Genomic DNA, 19906 nt, shown 5'->3' on the forward strand with positions numbered 1-19906 from the left:
GAATCAAATAATACGATCGAGGAAGGAAAAATTTTAATTTGAAGAGCAGGCCTAGTAACCAAACCTTGTCGAAGGCCTGTTGTACATCTAAAAATGTAGAGAGCAGTACTTCTTTCTCTCGAAACACCCGATAATAACGTTATTTATATTATACGGGTTTACCTTATAGTTGAGTGGCCACTTATAAAATCAAATTGATGGTCGGGTATTACATCCATACACTCCAAAATAACCTATAGCTTTCAAAGAAAAAGCCTCTTGAAGGTCTTAGATAAAATCGGTAGGAGGTGGTCATCGTCACCTAAGAAACTTACCTTTAAACCTGGAAAGTTTCGAGAGGAAAGTTGTCGTTCGAAGAATCTGATTAAACAAGTTTCTTATGTATAATATAGCCGAAAATGACAGCATAAAGAACATCTTACCCGGTACAAACCCGAAACCAAGAGTCTTTCTTATTTTTTCCATCCCTTGAGTTCATTAGATACTTCTTCCAAAGAAAATGTTCTTATGGACAACTCAGAGGGATAGGGATCTCTCTGATCTGTTTGTTGCTCATCATGGGGTCGACTTAGAGGCGGATTTTATAAAGAAGAACCTATTTCTAATCGTAAAATTCCATATTTGATTCTGGCTTTCCCTTTACTTATAGAAGTATGTTTCTGATTTTTATATCTTATGTAATTTTTCTTACTAATAAAAGTTCTCCCACTTCCGGTTTACTACGTTCCTCTACCGTAATATTTAATTCCTCACTATCCTCATTTTTTGTCCCGACTTATAACCCTTTGTCTTTCTGTCATTTATTTTTAAGTTGAATATATTTCCAGCAATCAATCCATATCGTTTAAAATTCTTCCTCCTCATCTTTTTTTCATGCGAAAAAAATGTTATCGAGTCTCAAATTTTTATCATTTTTTTCTTTTTAGATAATTATTTCACTCTCAAAATTTTCGTTCAATTCCTGAGTACTAATATGCATACTATTACGTAAAGCTGATTCAGTTCTTATTCTCCCAGATAGTATAACTAAATCATAAATTGGTTTATCATCAATACTTCTGCTTTATTTTTTTTTTTAAGTCTTTTCCTTTAAGATTCTCAGAGCGCTATGAAATTTAGATCACAACTACAATAGGCTCTGAAATTATAATAAATTCTCTTTTTCCTTCAAAACTTCTGTTTGGAAAGGAAAAAATAAATTTATATGAAATTAATCCGGTAAGTTTTACCATCTGTACAATTCCTTTATATATTCCTGCCACCTGTTAACTGAATTTTTCTCTCTCCACCAATGGATTCCTCCCGTATCTCTGATAATAATATATTTTGGCTCATTTCTCCCAAAGTTCTGTTTTATTTTTCTATACGCTACATCGACATTTTCAGTAATATTATCTTTCTCGACTTCACTACATGTCTTTATCAACTAATTTTTCTTTTTTAGTATTTTTTCTTCTATTTATTTAATCTGTGAAGTGCGAATACAGTTGAAGCCAGCCTTAACAAAAATTATACTTTAAATATTCGTCGATCAATTCTTATATATTTTTCATTTTTTATGGTTTTTCACCGACTCATATTTGATTAAAGATATATTTCTTCTTATTTGCAACTAACCGTTACGCTACTGAATTTTCTATAAAAGCAACCCGACAACACTCTCTGTCGTTCGCAGCTAGGATCCCATTCAATAATAGATTTGAGAAAATTAAAATAAATAATTTATCGCCAAAATTTAAAAGAAAATATCAAAGATAAATCTTCATCCTTTCAACAAGTCGGAAATTTGGTTTTCCATAGAAACACCAAATTTCAAAACATTTATTTAAAAACTAAATTGGTAGAACTTCAAAATGTTTGGTACTTACCACCTTAAAACTGCTTGCAATGTTCGTAAAAGTGAAACAATTTTGAAAGGGTATCTGATATTAATTTTCTGTAGAAATTACTTAGAATTTTTCCCCTTCCAGGTTTATACCAAATCGTAAACCCCTTTTTTATTAAGTAGAGGGCATTTCTTTAAAAATCCACCTGGTGGTACCAATAAAAATTTTTACCCTCAAATGCTTATGAGAATTATTTATAAATCCATTTAACAAGAGTTTTTTTCAATAATTTACAAGTTAGACAATGAAATGTTCAAAATATAAATTGAAATTGTTTTGGATATGTAAAGTTGGTTGTTATATATAATAAATCTACGACAAATCTGTATATTCTATTTTGGGTGATTTTTTCAATATTTACTTATAATAAGCCTAAATTTAATCTTCAACCGAATAATATTTATTTACGAAAGATTTTTAATGTTATTCTAAAATAAGTAAAAACAAATTTAGTGTTATTTTTAATTTAAAAGTAATAAAAAATCTGTAAATGTAATTTTTCACTTTAAATTTAATTGAACTCCACGTAATTCAGATAACCGCAATAAAACTGATGGGCAAAAGCTTTTATCGTACATACTAACAACTTTGACAAAGGATATAAATGTTGTATAAATTATAAAACTGTGATTTTATTTTAATTTTATTACTTACAACGACCTGTTAAGTCAACATAAACTGTACAGGCTAGTTAATAGGGTTTTAAATCTTCTATCTTGTCTGTTCTTAAAATAATTAAAAAAGAAAGGCTAATAATACACTTTGATTTAACGATTTTACATTTTAAAAAATTTGAAAACTTAAATTTCTAAAATCGTGGAAACTTTACACTTTTATAGCTATATTTTTATTTTTTTATACTTATAATTTATAAATTTTTAGTAAGAACTGATTATGTTTACATTAATAAAATTACAATAACCGGTATTTAGAGACAAAACATAATTTATCAATTATTAAAAAAAAAGAAATTAATTCAGAAGTATTTTAAACGAAGTATTTTCATCGTATGCCCAACTTCCGCAAAAATATTTATGATTATTTTTCCATACAGGCGTATGGTGAAAAAAGATTTGACTATTCATTCACAAAAAAACTTCTCTCATTTATATATATATATATATATATATATATTAAAGAAAAAAACTCTCATTAATATATATATAATATATATCTAAAGAAACCTCTTGGAAATCTGAACTTTATGAAATTATAAACAGTTGTTATTTTTAAATCACTTTTTTTTATAAATCAGCATCCCTTTTTACACGACTGCCCAAAAAGGAGTGTAATTTATTCAGGTGTATGTTTGTATGTAAGTTCCACTCTAACAGCTCAACGGCTGATCGCGTGTTGGAATCGTTAAATCGTTAAGTTAGCGGGAATGTCATAAACTATATAAATATGTGTATATACGAGTATAATTTAACATACATTTTTATAAAACTAAAATTTACAGAGATATAACGTGTTGAAAAATAAAAATGGCCGCCATTTTGTAATTTTCAAAGGTATTTAATTCCTGATTTGGTTCTAATTTTAAAACTTTATTACCAAGACGCTTACACAATACTAATGCGATTTGTCTATCTGAAGGGCGAGAACGAAGGAGAAATCGCCATTTTTCCTAAGGATATTTTTTGTTTAGTTTTACAAGTAGAAACCCAGAAAGTATAGCCAGCCAACCACTCGTGTGTGTGTGTGTGTTTCTAAAATGGTTGGTTATATATATATAAACACACACACACACACACACACACACACACACACACACACACACACACACACACACACACACACACACAGAAATAAATACATATGTAGTAGTGGAGGTTAGCCGGTTGAAGCATAAACTTTAATGAATTGTATTAATGATCTGTGAACTGTGAGCCTCTATTACTGTGTCAGCAGGGTTTGAATGATTCGAATCAATCGAATGAATAATATTATAAAAATAATAGAATTAAATTTACTCTAAATAAAATATAATAACATTAAATAAATTCAAAAAACTTCTGTTTAATAAAAGATCTTTGTTTAATAATGGGTTTCCCGCGGAGGATTGCGGGTGAGGCGATGCCAGCACCCCGTGCTAGGCTAGACCGATCATCACCATCAACTGATAACAAACGAGGTGCTGTTTTGGAAGGTGCAATGTGGTGCTCTTGTTAAATTTCTACAAAAAATCTTCCGATTTTCAAAATTCAAACGGGATATTCGTTTGTAGGTTGATTTTTGCATGCGTCAGGTACACTCTTGATCTAACAGAACACGGTTATTTTCGGAAATGTTGTTATATCTTCGCAACCGGTTTTCCTATTTTCAAAATTTAAACGGAACATTTGATTTTATAATAAAAAATTATATGAAATCACGATGGAACCAAACGAAACAAAAAGAGCAATGTTAATCAGCAATGGTTTTTTTCGGCAGTCGTGTTTTTATGTTTTAATATGTATGTATTATGTTTTCATATCAGTTTTCATCAAAATTTAATTTTTTAATCAAATTTAATGATCTATTTCTCGTAGTTATTATCTTTCAAATATCTTGAAAATGTAATCTGAATCGACTTAAAATTAATTTGTTTAGATTTCTATAAAAAGAAACTCTTGTTCTTTAGAAAAAAAGCTATTTATTTATTTTAATAGATGGAAAAACTAGATTCCACGCAAAAATTTCGGTCTTGACGATATCGCCACAAGCTTCAAGTTCGTGCATGGGATACAGAATTTTGTTACGTATGAAAAATGTTATACCTGACCGGTATTCAAACCTGGATAAAAGGCCAAGACGCTACCATTCCGCCACGGAGATCGGAGGACTGATTTGTAATTGTAAAAATATTTTACTTAATAACCAGGTGCCGCTTGATCTGGAGGCTTGTTGCAGGAAAATTAATTTTATGAAAGAGCTGAGTTCAATGGAATTTTTTTAGAAAGATCATTAATTGCATACAGAAAAGAATCAACAAAAATTTAACAAATAAAATAACTTACTTCGAAAAATGGAGAAGAAATAAAAAGAATGGAAGAAAGTTACACATTACCTCCCCGTGTGCCAAGATGAAACATATTTAAAAAAAAATGACATATGAAACATATTTAAAAATCGTATCTAACGTTACCCTGGTGACATCTAGAAAATTGCCTCTGTCCTGAAAGATAAAATCATCGAAGAACGATTTATGTTTATAACATATAACATGTTTACGGCAGGAATATATTTTTATAAACTAGTTTTGATCTTTGAAGACAATAATACCGATTGAAATTCATAGAGAAGGCAAAAAATTAAATTGAAATGGAATAAAGTAGATCTTTGTTCATTATTATAAATATAGAAGACCAGAGAAATCGACTGCTGCTCAGCATTGCCTAGAAACTGGTCATAAAATTAATTTTTTCAAAAAATAGTTTAAAAAGATTTTCTTAATAAACGGGAATTAAACAATTATGAAACTGACTTTGATAGTAGTAAAGACTATTTGGTTGAACAATAGCCTTCAGTTGAACAATTCTTCAGTGAAAATTTTCCATCGTAAGAATGTAAATGTTTATTCCCTCCGATAAGATTTTGTTCATCGGGAGGGACATCTCTTTGATCGGTTTAAGGTTCACGCTATTTTTATCTTTCTTGAGATAAATTTTATCTACACGAATGACAAAACAGGTGTACAATAATTTATGATGGGAAGTTAGAATTGAAACTAAATTTACAGTTCTATTGAACCTACTCCCTCTTTTTTCTGTTTAGCCTCCGAAACTACCATCAGGTTTTACTTCAGAGGATGATATGTACGAATGTAAATGAAGTGTAGTCTTGTACAGTCTCAGATCGACCGTTCCTGAAATATGTAGTTAATTGAAACCCAACCACCAAAGAACACCGGAATCTACGATCTAGTATTCAAATCCATATAAAAGTAACTGCCTTTAATAGGTTTGGAAACTAAGAAAATTCGAATTCGTAATCAGCTGATTTGCGATGACGAGTTAACCGCTAGACCAACCGGTTGGCCTATGGAACTTACTGTATAGATCTTACATCCACCCAATACTTTTTCATTTTAACTCTCGCTGCTTTCCTTCACTTCTCTGAGTGGCCTACTGTTCTGTTACTTTCCTGAAAATCTTCAAGTTATTGACTGTTTCTCTCTATCTTCTTCTGTCCAGAATTGTTTCCTCTTCGATATTCATCTCTTTAGTATCCTTTATCTTACTCTCCACCCGTTGGTTTTTATTTATATTTTGTTATAGAAGTAGTTGAAGATAGTTTTAATTGGATTTCCTCCATCAATTCGATATAAGTTTCCGAAGTAATTAAGTTTTATTTTCTCAAGCATCTTTTATTTTGTCCGTTCTTTCTGTTTTATACAGTTCTTCTCAATCTATTCTGTCCACGTTTCAATCACTTTGGATCCCAGAATGTTTTTACTATTGTCTTCACGTTTTTAATTCTTTTAATTTGTCGAATGACATTCAAAGAATGATATTCTATTTCGTACAATACTACTGGTTTCACTATTGTGCAATATTGTCTTATTTTTGCTTGATATAAATGAATTTTTTGTTGTAAATATTTTTTGACAGTTTATAAGCTAGTTTCATTTTCTTTTGTTATTCTGTAGTGACTCTGTGTCTAGATCAACTTAGTAAATCCATTCTCCCAAGTATTTGAATTTTTCTCTTTGTAGTATTATTCCATTTTTTGTTTGTAACTCCTCTTTTCTTGTTGGGATAACTCTTTTTTTTATACCTTTTCCTTAACTGTTTTCTTCAGATTAATATTTTATTTAAAAAATATTATGAAATCGAACCGTTTCGGAAACTTCTAATATTTCAAATTTTAAGCAATCAGTCTAAAGTGTTACAGTGTCCTGTATATATGTGTAATATTTATTTTGCCTTACCCTCATCCTTTAATAATAAAATATCCCCGAACAAGTAAACGGTCACTCTAATACATGCTTCAATTATTAATCGGATTATTACATGTTATTACTGTTGACTGGGGGAAAACTATTAATGTTTTCTCTTTCACTATATAATATAAACTGTAAGTTATTTTTATTATTGATAAACAACTGAAGTTAAAGAGAAATTCAATTCGTTGAATTTAGATTGTATTTTCTATTTACATAGAGGCTACACGCGTACGGCCGTGCATACATTTTAAACCCATCCTGATGCTTTTAAAGTTGAATAACTTGAAAACAAGACGTTTTAAATTCGTACTTTTATTCTATAGTAGGCTATATTTGATTTTAGTATATCTTTTTCTTCTTTTAGATTAAAATGTAATTTTGACTTCTGTATTCTTGTAACAGCATTTATGGAAGAACTTATGAAGAACATTGAAGATAGAAAGGACTAACTTCTAACTTTGTTTGCCTCGACGTCGACTTCTATAACCTTTTTTTTCTTATCCTTTTTGTTTTTCTTTGTTTATAATGGAAAAAGGAAAAAGAAAAGAAAATAAGAAACAGCAGTCTGCTTTTCGTCTTTCTTTTTACGTACAATTCCGTTGAACATTTTCCTTTTATTCTTTTTCCTGTTTCAAGGACATTGAAACTGTTAAAGGCAACAACGGAAAGCTGTTCCGTTTATAACGATGCATAAGAAAGAAGTGGAACGAACATGTTAAAACTTTTGTTAAATTCACTTACGCATATTGTTTGTTGTCATTTTATTAAGTTATTTAACTTTTTTTTTTGTATTATACGTTTTATATTACCATTTTCATTCATATTTAAAATATATTTTTCTGGCACTTATTCAATTCTGTATTTTTAAATGAAAGTAATAGAATACTTCTTTAATAAAAATCAAATTATACAATCTGATTTGTCAGTTGAATATGTTTTTATTCAATTTCGAAAATTTCAAATCGGTTTAGTATTTCCTGTTTTACATACTTCGTTTTGAATTTATTTAGTTTTGTTTCAAATACCAAATGAACTTAGAGTTTGTTAAAATAATATTCTTGTATTACTCGCATAATTATATAGATTACAAATTATTAAAACAATCATTAATCATATATTTTTCATTATAAACGGATAGATTGAAGGTGCATCTTTATAAATGTCATTAAAAAAGAAAAACAAAATCGCTCTCGGTCAAGAGTTGACAAAAAAATAAAGTATTGATTTTAACAAAAGTTGTAGAACAGGTTTTTTTATACTTTTATTTACTGTTGCATCAAAAATTAAATTCATTAGCTACTTGTCAGTATAATGTAATTGTACCGGTAAATTTGTAGTCTTGAACAAACTCAGGTCGACTACTCCTGTGACGTGTGGTTAATTGAAACCCAACCATAAAAAAAATACCGTAATCCATGATCTAGTATTCAAATACGGACCCACCGGGTTGGTCTAGTGGTGAACGCGTCTTCCCAAATCAGCTGATTTGGAAGTCGAGAGTTCCAGCGTTCAAGTCCTAGTAAAGCCAGTTATTTTTACACGGATTTGAATACTAGATCGTGGATACCGCCGGTGTTCTTTGGTGGTTGGGTTTCAATTAACCACACATCTCAGGAATGGTCGAACTGAGAATGTACACTACACTTCATTTACACTCATACATATCATCCTCATTCATCCTCTGAAGAATTATCTAAACGGTAGTTACCGGAGGCTAAACAGTAAAGAAAGAAGAAGTATTCAAATACGACTAAAAGTAACTCCTTTATTAGGATTTGAACCTTAGAACTTAAAATTCGAAATCAGGTGATTTACGACGAATTTACCACTAGACCAACCCGGTGGGTTTAGAATAGATTTATTTTAAATAGAGATTGATATTTACACAGTGATTTACGATGAATGTAGCAAACCATCAGGACATATTTTTTATGCCAAACATAAGGTAGTGTGTTTTTCGATCTTTTTTATCTTTTAACCTAGATTTATCAAAAACTAGTAAAAATACTGTTCTAAGTACCTATTTTTTTTGTTTTTCAATTTTTCAGGTTAGATGTCGTGTAAAACCACTAAATGTTTTTCTTAATTTTCATCCTAAGCATTACAATCTGGCTTAATTTTACCGAAGACAAAAATCAGGGGAAAATTTTTTCCCAACGGACACTCGCTAATGAAGCGTTTTCAGACCTATCTGCGTATGAACTTTCTTTTTTTTTCTCCAGTAGAAGACGTTCTGAAAGTTTGTAACATTCTTGGTGAATCACTTTGTATATAGTAAATAAGATTTTTATTTCTTGAAAGGTGATAAAATCTATTTTATACATATATTTTTTTCTCGCTTTTAGATTCATTAAAAAAATATATTTGTAATACCAAGAATTTAAGCTCAAAGAAATTTGTTTTTGAAATTATGTATTTATTTTAAAAAGTCTTTTTTACAAATTGAACTGAGCTAAAAAATTTGTATTTTCTTAAGATAAAACTCAATAAATCTTTGATGGAAAATGATTTGTCAATAATTATTTACTTATTGAGTATATATATATATATATATCCATTAAAACGTTTGGTAAAGACTGCACGTAGAAATGGATTTCATCTGAAACTTAGAATATTTATATTGTCATCATCAGTAACATTGATTTCCCCACCATTTATTATTAATACAAAGTACTTTTTCATACAGAAGATTCTGGGTTCGAATCTTGGTCAGGCGTGTTAATTTTTAATTTGCTACTAAACTCATTCCTCATCCAAAATAAATAATTATTGAAAATATTAGTGTAATTTAAGTTGGGTGTCAACCTGTAATTAGTTTAATTAATAAATAAATAAACGTTATTGTTTATAATTTATACTTTTGTTTAGTCCAAATCTTTTTTTTTTTTAACCGTTGTTAAAGACAATCTGTTTGAATTCAGTAAACTTGAAATCGATTAATAGTGAACTAATGTGATTTCCAGTTACTTTTCATCAATATACAGAAAATTAATCTGGAAGGTTTTTATCCTACTTTGTTACATTATTGAAAAATAGGAGTGAATAATCAATAAAATATTCTAGCGAGAAACAAGGTGATTTGATAAATTCTTTCTCAAAATGCTGCCGATAAGAAATGGTATGAAATATGTTTTTATTTACGATAACATTTATGTGCAAAAATTAAGTGATAATTATCTGTAATAGTAGGTTATTTAGTATGATTTAGTAAAGTAATTGTCTAACCACTGGATCGACTGTATATATCGACTACTCAGTTACTCCTGAAACTTATATCGATTCACTATAACTTTGGTTTTATATTTAATAAAAGGGATAGAAATGACGCTTTTACTATTAATAGGCACTTCAATAATCACGCTTATTGTAAAGCTGTCAGGTAGGAGTTCTTTGATAGATCCACAAGCAGCTGCTCCGCCCAAGATCAAACAATTTATGAAATTGATGAGGGTGTGGGATTTTTCAGATCTTGATGTAGAAGAATATGGAATGAAATACGGTTCTTCTCCGAAAATGAGGAAGGTAGTCCAAATAGAAATAAGGAGGATGGTGAGAAAAAATGAATTATCTAAAGAAAAATCTCAATTCAAGATAAATAATACTATCAAATCGTTACTCGTTTGGAAGTTATTGTTTCTAGGTTATGGATCCTGAAAATTTCTCGAAACATCAAAGAATTCTAAATGACAATCTCAGTTATCCTCATTTCTCTAAGTAATAACCTCGCTTATACTTGGAATTATATCGCCTACAGAAGTATGTCATAATGCCATAAATCGTTCATTAAGACTTTCAACTAGATTGTCATTCCATCGTTCACTGATCTTTCTTGAATGAAGAAAAAAATAGAAAGTAGGTAAAAATATGAGGAAATAAAGCAGAGCAATCAACTTCCCTGCTTGGTCCTGTCTTCCTTTAATCTCAAAACTTTTAATCTCAAAACCAAAAAATCTATATAAATTTTCACTAATAGATCTTTTCACTATCATCTCACTACTATAAAAAGAGATATCTCTTTTTCTCGTTTGTAATCGAGAAAACCTACTGAACGAATCGTTACGAAAATTAACTGAAGCTTTCTTATAGCCTTATTTCAGATATTTACTACAGTTCAAATATCACTAATCTCACTGTTATAAAAATAATTTTAAAAAACGCATAAATAAATAACCTAGAACTTCTTTTACTAAATTCACTTGCGTTTTTTATATCGATTTCCATTGCTTATTTCACGATCATTGTCTCCATCAACATCGATTTCTTCAGACAGTTATTAGGTGATTCCTAAATTTAATGTCATTGTATATAAAGAATAATTTGTATTCGTATTTGTATTTTTATCCTAATATACTTAAAACCAAACTGGTTTGACAATATAATTAAATAGTTACTATTTTTTTTACACATTTAACAAAGTTTTAATTGTTTGGTTGGATTTCGACTTTTTCAGAATGTTAGGTTATTTATTAAATTTAATGTCATTGTCTAATCTGATGGCACCCGCTAGAACTCATCCACAAGCGGGTAAAGTAGCACTTTTTGTAGCACTTTTGATATTTATATTCTTAACGAAGCAGTTCCATCAAGGTAAGCCAGACGTACAATCGTATACTAGATTGTGGATACCGTTGTTCTTTGGTGGTTGCGTTTCAATTAACCGCAAATCTCAAGCATTGTCGACCTGAGACTGTACAAGACCATACTTCATTTACATTCATACATATCATCCTTATTGATCGCCTTATTAAGGTTAGTAAAAAAGGTTAGTTTACCTTACCGTCGTTCCGGAAGCTAAACAGAAAAATAAAGAAAGATGGAAAACACATAATTGGCATAGATTCGACTTTCAATTTGCTATTAATATTTTCATTACGCGTAGATGGCGAGATCACAAATAGAAAGTAGTACTTCTACGGCTAATAGAATTTATGATCGTAGACAACGTGAATCTCTAACCGGAGGTTCTCAGACTTGAATAGTAACGCATACGTTCGGCTAAAAATCGAGTTCAACCATTGAGAAATTGTTGGGTCTCAAATCCGCTTTTGGTTATCAGACTGAAATTAACTATCTGAATTTAAAAGATATTCACATAGGTAACACGATTGACATATGTAATCACTGAAAATCCCCCCCAAAAAAATGAAATACGAAACTCCTTGACTTGCTGTATTGGGGTAAAAATACTTTTTGAACAAATTAAATATTCCTCGGATTTCACTAAACATTTTATTTTGGGAACACATCTACTATCTACCCATTTTATTTTATCCGATTATTTGTGAATAGCGATAAATCTAAGAGCAAAAGCCACATATAATTACTAAAAAAATATTTCAAATTTTTCAGGTCTATACTAATATAGCACGGGCGAAGTACCAACGTTGGATGCTGAAGTCTGTATTTCTATTTTTAAAACCGTGAATTTGAAGGATGGTAATTTAAATGAATTTATATTCTTGGTAAGATAATTTCATAAAAATAAAATTATATTTTTATCAAGAATATAAATTATACAATATAAATAAATTGTATTATTTTTATCTTTCAGATAAAAATCCAACAAAATAATTGGTGTTCGGGTAATTAAATTTTTTTTTACTACTGTATACGATACTCATTAATTTACTAAAAATTAAAAAAAAATTTTGCAATAATATAATTATATTTATTATTAAATACAAATAATATCGTAACTTGCCTATATTTTGTTTTTACCTTGTTTTTTATTCGTTTTAATTTTATGGATATAATTTTCATTTAAAAAGCAATTAAAAAGTTTTTCTTTTTATTCTTTGGATGTTTTACTTTGTCGACTCAATTCGTCCCAAGGGGTTAAAATTACCCGAATTGGTAGCTTTTAGTTCTACTTTTTTTCTTTGTTATTTCTTAGAATTAATTTTACCGCGGTTTTACGCTAATATGGTAGGCCTATTTTTCAGTTGTAATTCGAGTAAGGGAAAGTTATAATAAAATAAACTTTGTTTTTGTTTTATCTTCCTTAAAAATAATTATAATTAGCTATTAATTAATATTTAAAAGTTATTTTATAATTTATTATTGAAAAGAAATGCCATCTTTATAACTGAAATATCTGTGATTTTCTAATTATACTTATAAAATAAAATTTGAAAAAAATGGGCTTGATTAAACGAAATCTTAATTTGAAATTATTCCTATTATATTTTCTTTTATAGTCGGTGATATTTTCCTTAAACGCGTCTTCTACTTTATCAAACAGTGGCTCATTTACTATAAAATGATATCGGATATTAATAAAGAAAATACCATTACGGTCTGTTTCTGAAAAGATGTAAATTATAATAAAATCAGGATTATTCCCTTTAAAAAATTAAAGTATTACTTTTACATTGAAAATTTTATGTCTCAACAATGCTTCATTTACATCTAATGTTTGCAAATTTGATTATCTAAAGTTTCAGTAAAATCTTAAATTTAATATAAATTTCATTTACAGACATTTTATGAGCGATTGAAAAATTGGATATTAGCAGAAGAGTAATAATAGAATTTGTAATGAAAATTTTATACATGCATGTTTAACATGTATAAAGGTTTGTTGTATTTATAACCACAAAATTTAATCATAATTCAGACATCTCGGTGAAGTACTCAGGAATATACACAAGAGCGCATGCATGCTTACAAAACTTGGGAGGTAATGAACAGAAATATACTGTAGGTTATTCATATTTGCACAGCAAAACTTGGAGAGTTGATTTGAGACATTTATACAAGTAAAATATTTTCTATAAATATACTTCCTGAAACGGGTTATTTTTTGGTTACAGATCCAAAATATTTTGTTCTCTTCTTAAGCTAAAAAATTGAGTAACGCAGTATTCAGAACCGTATATCTTGTTAAATTGCTAAGAAATAAAATAAGATTTCTAATAAAATTTATAAAGCATTTAATTCTGGGAAAATCTATGTTAAGAAAGTTAACAAAAATTTCACTTAAGTACAGAATTAAACTGACCAAAATATTAACATTAGTAAGTAGTACTAAGCACAGTACTAATACTTAGTACAAGTACTGCACTTTGTAGTAAGTACAGTACAAAAATAGCAGAAAATCATGACAATTTTAAACATAAAAAAATTTCCACAAAGATTTGCCGTACAACTTTGAATATTTGTGCGCGCGCGCACGTGTGTGTGAGTGAGTAGAGAGAGAATAGAGGAAGTGACTGCGAATGGTTGTTTTCCTATTGATATTTAATTGAAATTTATTGTCACTAGAGAATAAAAAAGATTGCAGACATCTTAGAAGCAATTCTTTAGGGATGTATACCGGATATAACACGCTTAGTAGTGAAAATATTCGAGTAGAGGTAGGAATTTAAGCTTTAAACGTCTGAATAAATGATTGCAGGAAGAAATCGAAGAAGCATGTAAACGGATGCTGCTTGGAAGAATGCTTTTTTTGTTGTTACAGTTTTAAAGGAAGGAATGCGAAAATTACTAGGAAATGATGATCAGAAACAAATCAAAGCCCGTCTTTGGTAAACTAGAAAAAAACAAAAAAACATTTTTTTTAAAAATCACAATAATCTTTTATTCGAAGTTATTGAATAAAATATCTAATCCAATTAACAAATTTGAGACTAAGCATTTTATCAGCGTTACAAAATTTTAGTACAGTCTTAACCGCAAAAACTTCTTATGTTTTAGTAAACTAACCATAAAAAAAATATTCATTAAATAATAATAAAAATTATCCTTTTGATTTACAATCTTTTAATAAGAGATGTTGAATTTAGAGGATTTTGTTGAATAGGCAATAACTTATTTATATCCAATAGCAGTTAAATTGCTATATTCGTAAAATTTATCCGTTATTAATTAAAAATACGCTGATTTATTAATCAGCATACTGTATAATCAATTAAATTATAATCAGTTACAATTACTATCACGAAATTAATTTTAATCTCTTTTTTGTAAGGTTAGTTTATTTAGTTATATAATTTACGACCCATTTTTAACTTTCAGTAAAATTAAGTGTTTTTTCCTCATAATTAATTTTAATGTTTCTTTACTATTTCTATGAAGTGCTCTTTCATAAGACTTACTTTCAAAGACTTAATTTTACGGAAGGTGGAGAAATCAGGGTGAAATCATTCGCCAGCCGACACTCGCTGACGTAGTGTTTCAAACCTAAGTTTATATGAACTTTCTTGTTTATTTTCACCAGTAGAATATGTCTTGAAAGTTTGTTACCTCCTTCAGTAATCACTATATATATATGTATAAGATTTTTCGTCCGCCTTATCGGACAAAAATCGTAACCGATTTTGCCGAAACTTGGTGGGATAATTTAAACCTATTAAATAGAGACCTATTGATTTTTAAGCCATTTCAGTTCACAGGAACCGGAGTAAGAACAAAAAAATGGGGTTTTGTGGTACATTTTTAGCTTTTTTTTGTTTTACCTGGGGACAGTTTTTAACTGATTTTGATGAAACCTGGTAGGATGATGTAAACCTAGTAGAAATAGAGCCCTATTGATTTTCAAGCGAATTAATCTAATCTAACCGGAGTTAAAGGCAAAAAACTTGGTTTTTAATACATTTTTCACGTGTAACTTGAAGGGTGATATGTTAGAAAGCCAAACTTAGATTTTTTTGAGTACCACCAGGTGCTGCGAGCTGGTTTCGCAATGATTTAAATTGAAAGTATCATGCTTGATGCCAAATTTAGATTTTTGTAAGCACTGCTTGGTGGAGTAGTTTTATTATACTACCTTTGTTTTCCAATAATCCAAATTATGATCCTGTATATAGGAAAGGGGTTGATGTTAAAAAAAATCAATTTTGAAGTTTTAATCATTTTAGACTCATTTGAACCTTTTACTAATTGTAAGCATGACTCCAAAATCACACAAATTTTGGGTAGCAGTATCAAAGTGAGTTGCTGGCAAGTAACAGTGTTAAGCAATTAATGTTGTCACAACTCAACAACTGCGTGAAAAAGACAAAGAAAAGAAACACAAATGTACATGAGTAATGTAATTATTAGACCAAATCTATAGCTTGAAGTATTATAAAATACCAAGAAATATATATATATATATATATATATATATATATGAAAAAAAACAAAAAAAAAAAAAAAACACTGAAAGCTAGCTAAAACACCGAAAGCAATATTATTTTTAAAAATCATTACAGTATTCATTCTGTCTTAACTGAAACCGGAAATCCGGTTTTCTGACACACTTATTGCGTCAGAGGTTTTTTTAGATTACAAATAAAAATTGAAAAAATAAAATCTAAAAAGCAATCCCACTTCTAATAGAAAAAAGTATATAGTATAATATATAGTTTAATAGGAAATTAAACTTTTCTATATTTTTAAACTTTTAACTTCTTCAAATAAACTTTATTCTTTTTTAATATTATTTTTCTAAATTAGACGTCTTCACGGTTAGAGTAGTTTTAAACCGAACTACTTTGTGTAGGAGTAGTTTTTAACTTAAGTAAGGCTTTAGCTATAAAAGTAATTTTAAACTTTAGTATCTTCGAGCTGTAAAAAGCTTTATTAACGTACTAACAAAATTTAACAATATTGTTACCAGCGTTTTATTTTTACAACAGATTAATTTTATGGATATCTGTCTGATATTATCCTTTTGTATTTTGAAGCCTGTTAGAAATACGTTAAGACGAGTAGCAAACTTTAATTGAATATTTTATTTTAAATTTATTTAAAAAATTAAGATTTTATAAATTATTTATGATTTTAAATAGACGTATATATTATAAAGAAGATTATTTTTTATTCATGTACTAGTTAGTATAAATACATAAAATTTTGACGTGAAGTAAAATTTAACATAGAAAACAGTGACTTATTTGACTGTTAAATGTTTAAATGTTGAGTAGGTAAACTCTTTGTTGTTAAAAGACGAGTTTAGAAATGGAAAACGATTCAACTGGGCTGATCTTGATCTAATGCACCCTTTCGTAGCCTTACTCTTTCTCTTTCATTCTCGCTATCTCTCTCTCTCTGTTCCGTACACTATACCGTGCTTTCTATCACACCCTTTCGTACTTTCAATTGTATATCTCTTTTCTTCTAGTGGTTTTAGTTGAAGCTTTTCCAACCCTTTATCCTCTCATTGATAAACAACTAAGCCACTCATCCGTGTCTACTTAACACTTCAAACAAAATACAGTATCATTTACTAAACTTCATTGCGTAAACATTTATTTGTTAATTTAAACTTTGTAAAAGCTTTAAATATATTTTAATAGTTTATTTAAATATAAAGTGTAGACCGGATTACGTATACTATATCTAGTAGACTTATTTATAAATCAAATACGTATTATATAAATTAAATTATTTTAGATTTTTTATAGTATTTGTTCCGTTATCATATTGCCCGTTATGGGTTATGGGTTGCTTTAAATTATCAATTTGGTGACGCATTTACTAAAGTATTTTATCGAGCTACGTGATCCAGGAATTGAAGCCTAGACAAATTCATTACAAACTAATACGTTGAGCTGCATACTAACCGGCCCGTTACATGTTATTAATTTAAGTGTAAAAACTTTACGTCTATTATTATTGTTGCTTGAATATGTGTTATGTAATTAAAAAAATTAGACCTTTTAAATCAGACGCTTCGACGTTGGAGTGTTTAGAAAAAAGATTAAAAAAAAAAATACGCAACACTACGTAAAATAGTTCATATAATGTAAATTTAACTCATTAAGGATGGCAACAGCTGGTTAGTACAAAATAATTCTGCTTCAAAAAATGAAATCGATTCATTTAAATTTTAATTTTTCTTATACTTACATTAATGAAAAATATTTCTATAACAGCTGTGTATTTTTTCTTTTTGATTATACTTATATACGACTTTTTCTTGTTTTATTAAACGTATAAGGGTTAAGATGTAGTTTTCAAAATTTTATTTGTGTGCATATATTAGGTAGATTTCATAAGAAAGCTACCTATTGTCGTGGTACCCGTTTACCGTGATTCGACTTCCGCAAAATTTCGACATATCTTTGCGTTTCACATACCCCAGACCCTAAAACCACCGTTTGCTCTAATGTTTATATATATTTTTTATAATATATATTATTTTTATTATTTTTATATATTACTTTTTTATACTTTCAGAAAAAAACAAAATATAGCTATAACTTTATTATTAAGTAAAATATGTATTCGTTTAAAGTTCCTACTATTCTTTGAATAAGGGCCTAAAACTTATATAAATAAAGGTTTTTGATATCACCAACCGTTAGCCCAGGGGGTTGAAAAAATGGGGTTTCAAAAACAAAAGAGAATCATACCTCCCTTAATAGGCTCAGTATCGAATCGGTTTAAAGTGTTCGTTAGTCCTGTAAACATTACCTAAAACTTTCATCGGAGAAAGATTTGATATCAACCCTTACGACCAGGATGACCAAAATATTGCTAGAATTGTAAGATGAGGCTTGTCGTAAGCTAAACATGTGAAACTTTTAGCACATGCAACCATTGTCGTATTGAGTAAATTTTAAATTTTCTTAACTTTAAGGTGAAATTTTTTTTTATCCCCTACTTAGCACCGGTGAAATCTACCTCCACCTTCCGGCCTGTCGAAAGAGATTTTTTTTTCTTCTGACAATCACCATAAAAAATATTATGGACATATTAAGTTTAGAATATAATAAGTTTAGAATTCCATGTATGAATTTCTAAACTCACATTTTATTCATTTAATTTTTATAACCGTTGATTTGATCAAAATTCTACCTTCCGACAATTCTAAACATTTTTAATAATTCAAAAATTTAGAATTACTGAAAATTTAAAAAAAAATTTCATAAAAATCTGTGTTTATCAAAAATGATATTTTATATTACATACGTTTGTCAATCAAAGTTAATGAAATATTATTTTTAGTTTTGTAAACTGCTTTTTTTAATACTTTTATGTATAGTCGCATCAACAGTTAAAGTCATTAGCGACTTATCAGTAAATTTAACTGTACCTGTTAATGTGTAGTTTTGAACAAACTCAGGCCGACCATTTTTGATACGTGTGGTTAATTGAAACCCAACCACCAAAGAATACCGGTAATCTCGATCTAGTATTCAAATTCGAGTAAAAGCAACTACCTTTTTTAGGACTTGAACTTGAGAATTTCGACTTCGAAATTAGCTAATTTACTACAACGAGTTTACCGCTAGAGTTTATTAGAGTTTACGAACCGGTGGGTTAAAGTGCTTTTCATTAACATTATTTAAATGGAAATAGTTTTAAAAAATCAATATTCAGATATTAACTTCAAATTTTTCTTTCATTATTAACAAAATTATATATATTAAGCACCGTCAATGATGTTATAGGCAACTTGACATGCATTAAAAGGCAGTCCCATAATTGAGATCATATTCTAACCGTAAAAATCATATTCCACTTCAGGGATAATTAAAAAATAGAAAATCAATTAAATTTTCATCAATAGCTATGTCAACCCACCAAAATGAAATTAATATCAGAATAAACTTGATGAAGTTAATATCCTTCAAGAAACATTAGTTTTGCACTTTTTTTTTGACTACGTATGGAAATTATAAAATTTTTATATATTTTAATTAATTTTTTTTAAATTTTTGATGTAATTAGGATTTTACTGTTTTTGAATTTATTTTCACTTAACACCTTTATTTTGTAATTTTAGACGGGGTCTCCTTTATTATATCAATGCGTTTCTCTATTACGTTCAATTTGAATTATAAGCATAATTTACGGTTTTATTTCGTGTTTCCAGCCTTATCTATCTCAGTTTACTAATGAAAACTCATTTAAATGAAATAACTTATCATCAATATTGCTGATTAAACGTGTTTGTTATCAATTGATATTGTTTTTGCTTGTACGAGTAAATTTATCGCTGTTGTTATCTTCTCTATTCCATATATATATCGTATATTTATACATAGCATCATAATAAAACATGATTAGTATTGTTCTTGATTACTTGTATTTTGTAGCGGTAATCTAATTCGTTTGAAAATATCGATATTTCTCTTAGAGTACGAGGTGCATACTTCAGAGA

The sequence above is a fragment of the Lycorma delicatula genome, chromosome 9 (assembly GCF_047948215.1).
Source record: "Lycorma delicatula isolate Av1 chromosome 9, ASM4794821v1, whole genome shotgun sequence".
Classification (NCBI taxonomy): domain Eukaryota; kingdom Metazoa; phylum Arthropoda; class Insecta; order Hemiptera; family Fulgoridae; genus Lycorma; species Lycorma delicatula.